We start from the raw sequence: 15,660 nt of genomic DNA on the forward strand, positions 1-15,660 counted from the left end.
AATGAAATTTAGAAATAAGCCAAGAGAGAAGCAGCTTTTCGAACGACAACTTATTATTATGGCTCAATATTTTCTACCACATGTGTTGTATTCGGTCATAAATACATGATTAGATGATATTGTGTAAAAAATACTAATCCGCCTTAAAAAAAAATAAAAATGCGCATCGAATATTCTCGGTCTCGTTGGAATAATTTTCTTCTTGGAGAGATAATAATACCTATGACAATTTCTGTGCTAACAGAAGCAAAACAAATTATGCGTATACTTGAGCGATATATATTTTCTGATTTAGAGATCTCTAAATTATATCAATTATTGATAATATCAGATCCTGAAGCCAAGTATTTAAATTTTGTAAGTTATTTTAAATTACGTTAAATTACATGAATAATTTGCCATTCTATGAGCAAGAACTACAATAATTATATTTTATAAATGTTTAGCATATAATTTTTTGAATATAATTTATTACATAGATTTCAGAATCATTTCAAAGATGTGTATTGTTTATTACATATCCAATCGTTGCCAGAAGATTCGGCATGCTAAGCCTAGAGGAGGCAGGTGATGATAACGAAAGTAATTATGAATATAATTTTAACATTACAATCATATGGAGACCGAAATAGTAGGTATAATTTTATCTTACAATTCTTTCAAACTTTTTGGATTTTGTTTATACGTATATATATAAGTGAACCAAATAAGCCCTACCTTATTGTTAATGCTAAGTTAGAGGATTATACAACAAAAATCGTATTTTTTTGAATTATTATTTATTTATTAAACTTTGGAAAAATCCATAAAGAATTGCTTTATTTTTTAAAAATTTCCATTTTTTTCGTTACATTTAAAAAGAAAACATACTTTGAGCCTTATAAGGAACCCTAGTTTTTAACAAGGCCCTAGTTTTTAACAAGGCCCATATTAAACTTCAAAGAAAAACCGAATATTTATGCATTTATCAAAAGAAAATACAAGATATATTGTAATAATGTATCTGGATTCTATAGATAAATAGACAAAATATAAATAAAATTTGAAAAAATATTCATGCATAAATAAACAAAAATACTCACGTATTTGCAGCAGTTTTTTAGGGAGCGCGTGTGCCTCTCCGCTGCAAGCCGGATTGAAAAGCCTCGCAGGTCGTTTCGGGTCCACAGGCTGCCAGTTGCATATCCATAGTCTAAAGCTTATTTTATAAAAATGTAAATTGTATTTACTAAATTAAAGGATTAACAAATATATATTGTATATACATATATTGTATATTAAAATTTTTTATTTTATTCAAGATATGTATATAAATGACGGGGGGGAGAGCACGCCAAGTTTTCATATCTTACTTCGACCTAAAGGTCGTTTATGCGATTTAGAATTTGTGTAAAACTTTTTTAAATTATATACATCATATAAAAAGTGCTTTAGGAATTAAAGTAATCTTAACTCATTTAGCATCGATTACGAATTAATATCACATAATTTATTGTACTTGGCTAATAGTATTGATCTCATATCGGTTTTTAAATTATTTATTTTTATCACTCTTTTAGATTTTTAGATCTTTTAAAGATTTTCTTTTATGTACGTGGCGTATTTTTTTACCTTTATAAAGTTTTTTGGTAAATGTTTATTTTAGCTTACACAGTTCGAAAAATTTTTATTTTCACATATGTTGTAGAGGATACATTCCTAAGTAATACACCGTTTGAATTGTGGCGCTCTCTCTTCGTTTCTGAGATATGCAATTTTGAAATTTTATACTTACTTGTATCATCTTTTCATTATTTTCTAAATATGTTTATATTTTTCTGTTTACATTTTCCGAGGTCATCTTTCAGAAGGTTTTAGCCGCTTATTGTTATTTATTAAATAGTTATTAACAAAAAAAGTTTCAAGAATACAATATAATTTTACCACATCATGTATGTTTAAGAAGAAATATAGGTACACACATACACGCGCGCGCGCGCGCGGGGGGGGTGCAAGGGGGGCCTTGGGCCCTCCCTTCCGCAACCACTCCGGTAGGGGACGCATTGCGAAGAGTTCAATCACAATGAATATATGCTGTAAGTTGTAAAGCGAGGTCCACCTTGACTACCGGCGGGGTGGTTGCGGGAGGGGGGGCCGAAGGCCCCCCCTTGCACGCCCCGCGCGCGCGCGCGCGCGTGTGTGTATGTGTGTGTGTACACATACATTTGTGATATTTCTATAGCTTAGCGACATGGAAGTCACACGAGCAAACGTAAACAAAAAAATATAAACACACAAGGAAAATATAATATGAAACCGTATTGAGCAAATGTATACAAAAAATGTAAACACATAAATAGGATATAACGAAAAGATGACATGAAAGTATGAAACTTCAAAATTGCATATCTCAGGAACGAAGAGAGAGCGCCACAAAATTCAAACGGTGTTACTTAGGAATGTATCCTCTACAACATATGTGAAAATAAAAATTTTTCGAGCTGTGTAAGCTAAAGTAAACATTTACCAGTTTTTTTTAGAGGGATTATATTTAGTCATATATAGAAATGACCGTGAGACACTTTGCACAGAACTCCCGATCGCAAAATAATCATACGAGATACGTATTTTATTATATTATAAGAAAGGAACACAAAAAATATTACAATTCGCTCGACATTTAAACGAAGCTAAAATCATGTACCACTCGATTTTTACATTAATGTTATATTTATTTATCAATGTATAATATATGCACAATAACGCGAATCGTAAAATTGTAATATTAAACTAATGTAAAATGATGATACAGCAATGGTTTAATTAATAAAATATATATGCTTGCAATTTAGGAAAGTTTAAAACATCGGGCGAAATCGAATTTGATTCTATATAATGTTAGAGAAATAATTATTATAAAGTAAAGTTTGATGATCGGAAAATATTGTAACAAAATTTGTAATTTTTGCTACTTTCGCTTTACAAGTTTTATTTGCAACTATAAAAGATCGCGTTTCGATGAATTTATCGTCGCTATAGAGTTTTATGTCATTTATTAAGATTAGATTAGATTAGATAATCTTTATTGGTTAGCCAAAAGGCCTAAAGCCAAGGGACTTGGTTTACATAAATTCCTTAACCTCACACACTCTCGCTCACTCTCACACCTTCCCTATTCTCTTCGCTCTCTCCTCTCTTTTCCTCCTAACCGCTTCCATCCATTCCACTGCGCCCTTCCTTCCTTCCTCGCTTAATATAGAGAAAGATAGGGATGTATGTGGGAGGAGGTCGGACGTGTCTTTACGCCCATTTGATCAACGAGCGACAGAATCCATCCGTGGCAACGGCATTGACGCATATCTTGTGGAGAGAGCATTCACACATTTTTCAGCCTAACGAATAATTGCTAGAAAACAATATTCGCAGACATAATTGCTAGAAAAATATGTGAGGCGCAAGTGGCTGGATCGGGAATCGAACCCGAGTCTTTCGCTTTCCGGGCAACTGCTCTAGACCACTGAGCTATCCAGACCTCACACCTAATGCTGCTTTTTAACACAGTGATATGCGACTCCAGAGCGATGTTGGTATCTTGCTCGATGGATGCAATGCCGATTGCCATGGAGGATCCTTGAAAAGGTCGCTCGCTGACCAAATAAGTGCCGGTGGAGGTATTCGCGTGCATGCTGGCTTCCGACTGGCCTTCCGTATGAAACGGCACCGACGAGCACAACGCCGTAGAGTGACCACATCCCCCAAGATCCCTCTAGTATATATTAAAATCCCCACTGTACCAAATAGCAGTGGCGGATGGACCCTAAGATAGGGCCGGGGCAGGCCTCCAGAGAAAGATAGGGATGTATGTGGGAGGAGGTCGGACGTGTCTTTACGCTATATCCTTTATTCTAATATTCATACTATCTACATGACTCCTTATGTGCTCAATTGTTCCTTCCTCTTCCTCGCAGATCCGGCATCTTTTTTCAGTTTCACCTTTCCAGTACCTGTTCCTCTCTTCCTCGTTCCCGCACCTCCACCTTGCTATTAGCTTCTGACTTCCTTTCCTCCCTTCTTTCTTCAGATATTCCGGCAGTCCCAGTGTTACGATCTCCTTATACCGTATATTGTATTTCGAATTCCTTATCTTACCCTCCACCCATTGCCCTAACCTCTCTCTTTCTCTCTCCATTATTATCTCACATACGTCCCTATCTCCCACTCTTAATTGCCTAATTCCCTCAGAGCTAAATCCGTTCTGCCTATAAAAACCTTCCCTTTCATCCTCCCCTCCCTCTCTCATTCCCCTTTTCTCCCTTTCCTTTATGCATTCTATTATTAGTTTCCTATCTCCTTCTTTCAACGCCTTCTCCTCAAATTTAACTGCTCTTCTTCCCGCTATCGTTTCTATATTCTCTACGTTCGTTTCTTTATAAATTATATAATCCGGCGTACAGGAGTCGAGGTTCAAGGACCATTTGACATACTTCTTTTGTATCCCTTCCAACTCCCTTCCTCCTCTCCATCCCCATATTTCTGCCCCGTACATAACTATTCCTAAAACTAAATACCTAAACAATAACATCCTTCTCCTAAAATCGTCTCTAAACCTGCGCTCTCCTATCCCCCTGACCCCTGACCAATCACCCTGTTCGCTTTCTTTTTTAGCTCCTTAATTTGGCCATCGTTCTCCCCATTCCTCTTTATTATATAACCTAGATATTTAATTTCTGTTACCTCTTCGATCTTCTCTCCCTCCCATTTCCACTCCTTCTCTCTCCTCCTACCTCCTCCCTTCTTAAAACATACCATTTTGAATTTTTCGATGTTCAGTTGTAACTTTTTCCTCTTCAAAATTCTCTCCATTCTTTTTAACATCTCTTTCATTCCTTCTTCACTTTTTGCCAGGATAACTAAATCATCTGCATAAGCCAGTGTCCATATCCTTTCCTCCCCCACCAAGACCCCTCCTATCTGTCCTTTCCTCATCTCTTCCTCCACCTCCGCTATCAGAATCGAGAACAGAAGCAGACTAAGCGGACATCCTTGTCTCACACCTTTCTCCGTCCAGAATCATTCCGATCTCTTCCCTTGCGACCTTACTGCACATTTCGTACTTTCATATATCTCCTTTACCCTTTCTGTCAATCCTCTTCTTACTCCCCTTTTCTCCATCGCCTCCCATAACCTTTTTCTGTCCACTCTGTCAAACGCCGCCTTTAGATCCATAAAGAAGCCATACATTTTTCCTCCTTTTTTCTCACCTCTCTTCTAATTACGTGTTGCAGTATATATATGTTATCCATCGTGCCTCTCTTCTTTCTGAACCCTGCCTGTGTTTCCGGTAATATTCCTTTCTCCTCCATCTCTTGCCTTAATCTTTCCGTCAGTATTGCTGCATATACTTTATAAGCTGTGCACAGCAGCGTAACTCCTCTATAATTTCTGACGTCACCAGCCTCCCCCTTCTTGTAAATGGGCGCTATTAACCCCTCTCTCCATTCCTCAGGGAATCCTTTTCCATTCCATACCAATTTACACAACTCCTTTAACTTTCCTCTGATCTTGCCTTCATTGTATATCCAAGCCTCACTTCCTATTCCATCTGCTCCTGCCGCTTTCTTCCTTTTCAACTTTTTTATCTGTCTTTCTATTTCTTCATTCCTCAGTTCTTCCTCCTGATCCCCATCCAAACTCCTTTTCTCTGCAACTTCCCTATTATCCTTTTCTCTACCTTCCAGTAAATGCTGAAAGTAATTTTTCCATTCCCCCATTTCTATATTCTCCGGACTCAATATTACTCTTTTCCTTTCTTTATTTATAATTCTCCATATCTGTGCCTCTGTTCTACAATTTCTGACCTCCTCTTCTAACTTTTCCTTTCTCCCTTCTTCTTTTCTCCTACATAACTCTCTAAACTCCCTCCTCAGTGATTGATATCTTCCTTTTTCTTCCTTCCCCTCTCTCCATCTACTATATGCCTTTTTTACCTGTTTCTTCCTCCTCTTGCATTCTGCATCCCACCAATCCTTCTCTTCAATCTTCTTTCTTCTTAACCTTATTCTTTTTCTTACTATACATTTCTCTATACCTATCTTTACGCTATTCCACAACTCCTCTACCTTTTCCCCTTCTATCGTAATCTCTCTCTCCTTTTTCTTATACTCTTCAATGCTCTCCTTATTCCATTGTACAATATCCTTTATGACCTCTTGAGCTCTCCCGGTTTTCCTCCTAAATTCTCCTCTCACCTCTAACTCCAGTGGCTGATGATCTGATTCTACCCTCTTCCCTACCGTTTGCTTTTCTATTCTATCCCACGCTCCCTGATTTACAATGACATAATCTATTACTGAATCCCCTCTGCCGCCTGTATATGTGAATTCTCCCCTCTCGTCCCCTCTTAAATTCCCGTTTCCCACTTCCCACCCCCTATCCTCTATTAAACGCAACAACTCTTTTCCCTCCCTGTTAACTTCCTTGTCCCTAGAATTTCTCCATCTTTCTTTTTCCTCGCTCTCCTCAAATCTTTTCCCTTCCTTCCCTATTCTGGCGTTGAAGTCTCCTCCTATGCATAACATTTCTTCTTCTAATTCCCTAACCTTTCCCTCCAGCTCCTTTCTCTTCTCCTTCATCTTGCCATCGTTATACAACGTTATTATTCTCCATGTTCTCCCCTCTATCCTTAACCTCCTCTCCTGTATTCCGTTTACATCGATTACTTCCTCTCCTCTTACCTCATCTAACCCCTTCCTTATTCCTGTAATTATCCCCCCTTTTGCCCTACCTTTCTTTACTGACATTTCCAGCTAAAACGCTCCGATAAACTTCTCTTTATTACTTCCCAACCTCTTTCCTCTATCCACGTTTCGCTCAATCCTATTACATCAAAACTCTCTATAAAATTCCAGAATTCTCTGTCCTTCCTCCTCAAGCCTGCCACATTTCAAAAGACTATCTTCACCCTATCGAAATTCCTATACAAAAATGTCGAGGCTATAAATATTTTTATATACAAGGCAATTTTTTAAAGAAACAAATTTTAAAAAAGTGAATTTTTGCTCTGTTTCTATTTTACAGAATAGTTTTAATATACAGTTTGTATATATATAGAATTTTCTTGAGTTACCTATTTTTTTTTAATATATTGATAAAGTCATATTTGCATAAAGATTTAAAAAAATAAATTATAATGCAAATAATTATACATTACTTAATTGTATGTAATTTATTATATAATGTGTATTAGAAAATTAAAAAAATTAAAATACTGAAATATTTTACAAATAAAAAATTTTGATATTCTATCCATGTATTAAAAAAAATTCTATTTAATAGAAAGTATAACTGTAGAGATTCTGCTATTTTAAAATATTTCGTAAATATAAAATTTTATCAAAACATCTAGTAAATGCAGAATTTTACAGTTTTTTTAAGCGAAGACAAAAGAAAAATTAAAAACATAATAAAAAGAGGAAGTCTGGAAAGTTTAGAAAATCTAGAAAGAGAAAAGTAAAAATGTCTCTTTCTGATTCTCAACGAAGGTTGTATATTTAAAATAAAATTATCTTAGTCTCGAGTAAGGTTTTATTGATTGTTCCGTTTTATCGTTTTGTTACGTTTTTTTGTCATTAAATCTCTGTTATTTGAGTTAGAATTATGCGATCTATCGAGGCGAAGAGTAGAAAGAAACGACTAATTAATCGAATTATACATTATGTCGAATATTATTCATTAATATAAAACTAATAATTAGGAATTTGGCTCAAATAAATAAATGAAAATTAAATCAAAATTGACATAAGAGCCACTGCGCGGTAATTGGGGCGCAAGAAAAGAAACAACACTTTCTTCTTATTGATTGTTACTTATTTCAAATCTAAAAACTACAAAAATAACGAATGTTTCGGATCGTCTTTGATCCTTCCTCAGCGCAATTATTAATATAAAAAACAAACTATTATATTGTAAAAAAGAAGAAAAGTTTATTTCCTCCTCGATGCGTAGGTGACGCGAAACTGCATCGCGCGGAGATCTAGCAAGCCTGCTGCTTCCAAAAGTTCATCAAATGTATTAAGATTTGCTGTGTAGAATCGCAGCATATCTAACAAATCGAGTAAAAAATCAAATGCCGATATTATATGTGAATTCTTTTTTATGTTTACAAATTAATAATTGGAAGCATGACTCACCACGCTTTTTCTTTTTCCATCCATACACAATATACCATTAAGTACATGCCAAAATGGACATGCCCGCACCCGACGACGCAGCAGAGGGGAAAGGCCTTTCTTCTTATTAATGTAAAAGCGAAGTAAAAAATACAGATATATTATTACTAAATTATCGAGTATATACAGTAATTTTATGATTAATAATAATTATACGGTAAGAAGTGCATTACAGTGGCGTGTATGCCAACGTAAATGTATACTTTTATCACGGATAGAAATGAGATTAAGGATTAGAAAAATTCGATGGTTAATAATAATAAAAAGATCCTCTCTCTCTCTCTCTCTCTCTCTCTCTCTTTCAAATAAAAAATCTTTTAAAACCTATAAGTCAACGAAGTATTTGCTGTATTTGTATATAAGAGATAAAGTTGTTTTTTCTTCTATCTGTATTGAAGAAAAAGATAAGATAAGAATAAAAGAAGATTGAAAATATAGATTTCAATGTTTCTATATTCGTAAACTAAAATTGAAAACTTTTATCATAAAGTTTACTGTGCAAAGCCAAGCTGCGAATACTTACTTATTAGTTTATTTCGACGGTTCTTTGTAGTCCTCGCATATTGCGCGATGATTCATTTATTAGTTTCTTTAATTTTTCTTAAATAATTAATTATATAATAAAATATAAGAATAATAAAAATTAAAATGCAAGAAATTTTGATAAGATCATAATCCTAGTATAAAAAATGTGATCGCAGTACATATATAAATAACGGTCAAAAGAACAAATAATTCCATTAAATAACATTGGAATAAGACCATAAAACCATAAACCTCAAGAAGTGAAAAGAAATGGTTGAAAAGAAACTTTCTCCAAAAAATTTATTACACATACCTACTCCTCTGATTTTTTTGACCAATCAGGACCGAATCGGATGTCCCTTTTGTCCCTTATTAATAAACCAAACGCTGTGAGTCATTTCTACACGGAAAAAACAGTATGGTTGGTTCACACAGAAATCTGATTGTGCCAACCAGATTTAATAGTAAAATATGGAACAACTAATTATGTGTTTGCTGCAATCACACAGCAATTGTTGAGCGATTATGTTGTAGCAGTGACGAAACCTGGTTGCTCCAACCAAACTTCAATCAAACTATTTCTTGATAATACAACTACAGATATTGTAATGGTAACCGCACCATTTAGTTGGCTTAAATAAAATGTCTTGATGTAGTATTAAAATAAGTTGCTATCCAATAAGATGTGGCAGTTTCATACGTTGCAACGCAATTTTTTGATCATCCATAACGATATCGAAAATAATGACACGAAAATACACTACCCGACAAACTCTCCTCAACCAGCGTTAAACACGTACGTATACGCTTGCACTTACATTCGCGGATAAGTCGTCTTTGCATCAACGATGTTACAGCTACAGAAAACAAACGCGAAAACTCGCTACGTGCTACATCGCCATTATGCCAGAAATGAGCCTCGGCAGCACACGCATCAAACGCAACGCGTATGGACATGTGTTGCGCAGTACGCTCTGCGCAGCATATGTACGCGTTGCAACTAATACGCCATAGTCAGTCTACCCATAAATGGGTGCCTTAACAAAATTCTGGTTGTGGCAACTAAATCACGCGCAACTACATTTATGTAGTTGACATATCAAAGTAAATAAGTCATATCAATCATTTACATAATTGTCACTCAAAACTAATTAGGATGATGCAGCTATTTGCTTACAACTAAATATTTCTGGTTGTATGCATCATATCTTTTTTTTCCGTGTACACAAAATGCATCTTTAGTCTGAACTATGTCGACCAAAGTACATGTTGTAGACGCATTGCGACTGTGCTACAAGCAGGAGTAAAATTTGTACGCTCACATTCGTGATACATGTTAGTTATATATATAAGTATATAAACGAAATTAATGATGCGAAAGAAAATATAACATCGTTACTCTTTTGTAAATTCGTGAATTTTTCGTGAATTTTTTACGATGGCTACGATAATACAGTTGCCCGATGAAATAATTGCTTTAATTTTGGAGGACGAAAACATCAGCATGGAGGATATCGAGAATCTGAAATCTACATGCAATCGATTACAGCAGATAACATTTAGTCACAAATTTTGGGAAAAAAAATTTTACCAGAGGTACGTTTGTATTTATAAATATTTTAATAAATTTTTTTATGTTTATCTCATATTTGATCGATCAACGAAGTTCAACTTCCGTAAAACAATAGTAAAAAAGTTAAAGTTATTACGTTATTGTCTTATTAATCTAATATTGTGCCTATCTACTTCATTGTATATTGAGCTAATATATTTTTTTGATATTTTAAAATTATTTCAATTATGTAATGAAAAAGAAATCTATTGTATAATGTAAAAGATAAATACAATGATAAACGCAATATACGGTCCGGATGATAACAAATCAAGTAATAAGAAAGAAAGGCTAAAAGATGACCGTGGCACAAGATGTTAGAGTGTAAAAAATAATAAAGACTAAGTAAGAGACATAATATATTAATAATCAGTTAAAAATAAAAATACATACGTACGTTTCGATCTTTTCAAGATCCTTTTCAATGTTCAAGAAGTCGTTAGAAAATAAACAAACATTAAAAATTTAAAAATCATAATAACGAAGCGCGATTAAAACAATATATTTTTGCGAAGAATAATTTCACGTATGCGGATTTATTACGCCTTTTGCCGATGAAGAGGTGTGTTAGCCTTTTTTCAGAAAATGTGGCTAGTAGCAAGACATTATTAGCCTTTTAATTTATGAACTGTCTATGCGCTTTCATTCGTCACATCAATTGTTAGTGTTTAAAAATTGGCGACCGTTATTACTGTACACAACTGTCTATTTGTTGTCCCATCGCGCCTGTCTTTGTTTTAATCGCGCTTCGTTATTATGATTTTTAAATTTTTAATGTTTATTTATTTTCTAACGATTTCTTGAACATTGAAAAGGATCTTGAAAAGATCGAAACGTACGTATGTATTTTTATTTTTAACTAATTATTAATATATTATGTTTCTTATTTAGAGTCTTTATTATTTTTTACACTCTAACATCTTGTGCCACGGTCTTTTAGCCTTTCTTTCTTATTACTTGATTTGTAAAAGATAAAGCTAAATGAAAGTGCTGTCATGATTTGTTATATTTTAATTTTAAAACTTTTAATAATGCGATTACTCATAAATGTTTTTATTTATCATAATATTCATAAAGATATTTCTTTTACATTTATTAGTTTCAAGAATATTTTATATATTTCATGATTTATTTATATAATATTCTAGTTAATTTTCATAAATAATTATATATTCTGAAACTCATAATATATGACCTTGAAATTTTCTATTCAAATTTTATGATTTTTATATGTATAAAGGGGGGGGAGGTCCCATTTGTCTACATTCCCGATTGCCAACTGCTTTGTTTGCGCACAACATTTTGCCGACAGTTTCTTTTGCCGACATTCCCGATTGCCTACATGTATTATTGCACACACGAAAATAATGAAAATACGAAAGTACGATTGCACACATGACATTATTGCGCACATATACATTGCACACATGACATTATTGCACACATACACATTGCGCACATAACATTATTACGCAGTTACACATTGCACACATGACATGATTATACACATGCACTTTGCCCACATGACATTATTGCACACATAAAATAAGAAAATCATATTAACACTTTGCACACATGACTTTATTGCGCACATACACATTGCACACATGACTTTATTGCACACATGCTCATTGCACACATGACATTATTGCACACATGCACATTGCCCACATGACATTATTGCACACATAAAATAAGAAAATCATATTAGCACTTTGCACACATTACTTTATTGCGCACATACACATTGCACACATGACTTTATGGTAAACCTTCGGAAAACCCATATGAAATAATGGGTAAGAATACCCAATTCCTACGTACTTTTACCTCCTGAACACGAATATCAAACTTAAAAATGGCGGCCGGACTCGCAAATCGAAAAAAAACGCAAAAAATCAGTAAATCTTTGAAAAACGTACCTAATAACGGACCCAACCTCAATGACCTTGACCTTGACATATGTTGTCAAGATCACTGTCCTCAATAAGTATCAAAAGGTTTTAGCCGTCGCTCGTTGTTTATTAAAAAGTTATTAACAAATGAAGTTAATGATATAAATGATATAAATGATGCGAAACGAGGTGTATATTTGCAAAATTTCACATAGATTTACGACTTCCACATGAAGCAAGGTCCACCTTGCCTACTGGCGGGGTGGTTGAGGGAGGGGGCCGAAGGCCCCCCTTGCACCCCCCGTGTGTGTGTGTGTACACATACATTTCTAATATTTTTTAATTGTATTAAATTGTATTAAATTCTATATAAATTCATGAAGTCATGTGTGCAATGTGTATGTGCGCAATAAAGTAATGTGTGCAAAGTGCTAATATGATTTTCTTATTTTATGTGTGCAATAATGTCATGTGGGCAATGTGCATGTGTGCAATAATGTCATGTGTGCAATGAGCATGTGTGCAATAAAGTCATGTGTGCAATGTGTATGTGCGCAATAAAGTCATGTGTGCAAAGTGTTAATATGATTTTCTTATTTTATGTGTGCAATAATGTCATGTGGGCAAAGTGCATGTGTACAATCATGTCATGTGTGCAATGTGTAACTGCGTAATAATGTTATGTGCGCAATGTGTATGTGCGCAATAATGTCATGTGTGCAATCGTACTTTCGTATTTTCATTTTTTTCGTGTGTGCAATAATACATGTAGGCAATCGAAAATGTCGACAAAAGAAGCTGTCGGCAAAATGTTGTGCGCAAACGAAGCAGTTGGCAATCGGGAATGTAGGCAACTGAAGCCCTCCTTGTATAAAGCACATGTAATCAAATTTGAAGATTATATAAATTAAATATTATTTTATTCTAAATTTTCTATCAGTTTTTATTTTTATCTTAATGACATGTGTAAAATCTAAATATTTCTACAATACAATTACAACACAGTTATAAATATAACTTTCCACTTGATTTCTCATTCAAACATAATATAAAATAACAAATTTAAATGACGCGAGATTATCGCAGCAAATGCATCTCGATATCACATTGTATTTATGTGTGCAGATTACTATTCATTACTATTGTGATAATTACAATTTGAATAAAAAAAAAGAGGAAGATTAGCACATTATTTTGACCTTCGACAAGATTTCCAAAAAAACAATTTTTTTATATTGTATGACAATTAGGAATAACCGTCAGATGAAAAAAAAATTCAAACCATAAGACCAATATTAATTATTGTATATCATTATATAGCTTAGCTATCATCGAAGTATAGGGACTTAAATTTGGAAATAACTAATATTAATTAATTTTATATATATATATATATGTATAGTCACCTATTTATTACGGTCACCTACATATGTTAAGAATAATAAAAAATTATTTTTTTTTATTATGAGCTGTATTTATCTTTATCTTGAAGATGATACCGGAATATATAACGTCTAAGGACAGCTAAGCTATCATAATGACATCATAGTAAGTTATTAAGGTGTCTTTCGACGTTATCTTGCTACCTGGATATCATCTTCAAGATAAAGATAAATATAGCTCATAATGAAAAAAAAATAATTTTTTATTATTCTTAACATATGTAAGTGACCATAATAAATAGGTGATTATATATATAAAATACTATTAGTTGTTTTTCCAGATTTAAGTCCCTATACTGCGTCAAAGTTGTAAAAGTTTTACTCTAGATACAATTATAATGTTCACTACAGACCATAACGAGATTTTAAAAATCATAAATGTTACTCATGATTAATCCTGTTGAACAGAGGAAGAAGAATTATTGAATTATGTGCAATTATTATTAGAAAATGCTTAGAAGATAACTCAGTGATTAATATGTCCAAAAAACTTAAAATAAAAAATTAATACATTAAACAAAATAATAAAACTTCTTCAATGATCATAGCCGGTAGAAGCTTAAGTGTCTAACTAATATTCTATACATACATCTATACATATAATCATTATTTATTATGGTCACCATGTGTCAAGAATAATAAAAAATTAATATTTTCATTACGAACTGTATTTATCTTTACCTTAAGGATAATACATGTTATAATCTAAAATTATATATATTACATATGTTAATATGATGGCTGAGCACAATAACATAAGCTATAATATTTTATTAGTCACTTATTAATCATGAAAAAGACTTAGGTATCATAGATATATCTAAACTAATACTTAATTTTGGTTTTATGGATGGAATTTTTTTCTCATGGTTATTTATAATGGTTTTTATAGTTTTCTAATGGTTACTTTTAACACTCCTTACGATCATACAATACAAAAAAAATTGTTTTTTGAAAATCCTGTGGAAAACAAAAAACGCGTTAAATGACTCCCCTTCTTTATATGTATTTCCTTTACATATATTTCTTTATTAAATAGAAAAATCTATAATAATATTAATTTCATTAATTTTTTCTGAATATGAATGTGTGTGTGTGTGCGCGTATAATTAAAAATATATATGTTAAAAAGTATATTGTCTATAATTTATTGCTGATATTTGTTGTTTAACATATTACTGGAAAATTTATTTTTTAATTTTAGATTCCCTTTTTTGAAAAGAAGGCAAACAGGACAGATTGACAAAGAAAAATTGAAGGAAATTTTTAATCATTTAGAAAAAAGTGTAAAATGTAGAGAAAAATTGCGGCATTACGTATCATTAATGTCTCACAATAACTTATGCAGTACCAAAATAATGGAATTGAATAGTATTCTGCGTTCTATAGCTGGAGATTCTATAAGTTACCGTTTTGTCTTGGATGATATAAATAGAATTATTTCAACACAATTACTATTACGGTAAAATTTAATAAACCAAATTGTCATTAACGTTATAAATTAAAGTAAATATATATTGTACAATTAATATGTAAATTTTTTTCAGGCACGATTCCAATTTAACAGTTATATATAATTTTGGCTTAATCATTGGATAAAACAGTATCGATTAATATACAAACAAAACATGTTTATATTCATGCCAATGGAAAAGCTGCTTTTGGAAAGGCAAGTTACTATCATCGCACAATATTTTCAACCTTATGTAACTTACTAAATCATTGATACATGGTTAGATGATATTGTGCGAGAAGTACTATCCCATCTAAAAGCTAAATATCCTAAGCATTCTGTATTCTCGATACCATCTGTGCAATTTACATTTTGGAGAGAAAATAACATCGACGATAACTTCTGGAAACCAACAGAATCGAAACAAATTATGTATATTCTTGAAGAAATTATATTCTCTGAATTAGGTGTTCATCAATTACATCAATTATTAGTAACATTAGATGTCAAAACCAAATATATAAAT

General features: G+C 32.9%; 2 pseudogenes; one reads left to right on the top strand and one right to left on the bottom strand.

Moving 5' to 3' along the window:
* LOC145961836 (proto-oncogene tyrosine-protein kinase ROS-like) overlaps positions 1-15,660 on the bottom strand; it is a 155,887-nt pseudogene that overhangs the window by 30,257 nt on the left and 109,970 nt on the right.
* LOC145974905 (uncharacterized) lies at positions 10,171-15,399 on the top strand (annotated as a pseudogene).

Source organism: Camponotus vicinus, unplaced genomic scaffold (genome assembly GCF_025532165.1).
Source record: "Camponotus vicinus isolate PSW18456_S1 unplaced genomic scaffold, iyCamVici1.0 SCAF_1, whole genome shotgun sequence".
Taxonomy (NCBI): Eukaryota; Metazoa; Arthropoda; class Insecta; order Hymenoptera; family Formicidae; genus Camponotus; species Camponotus vicinus.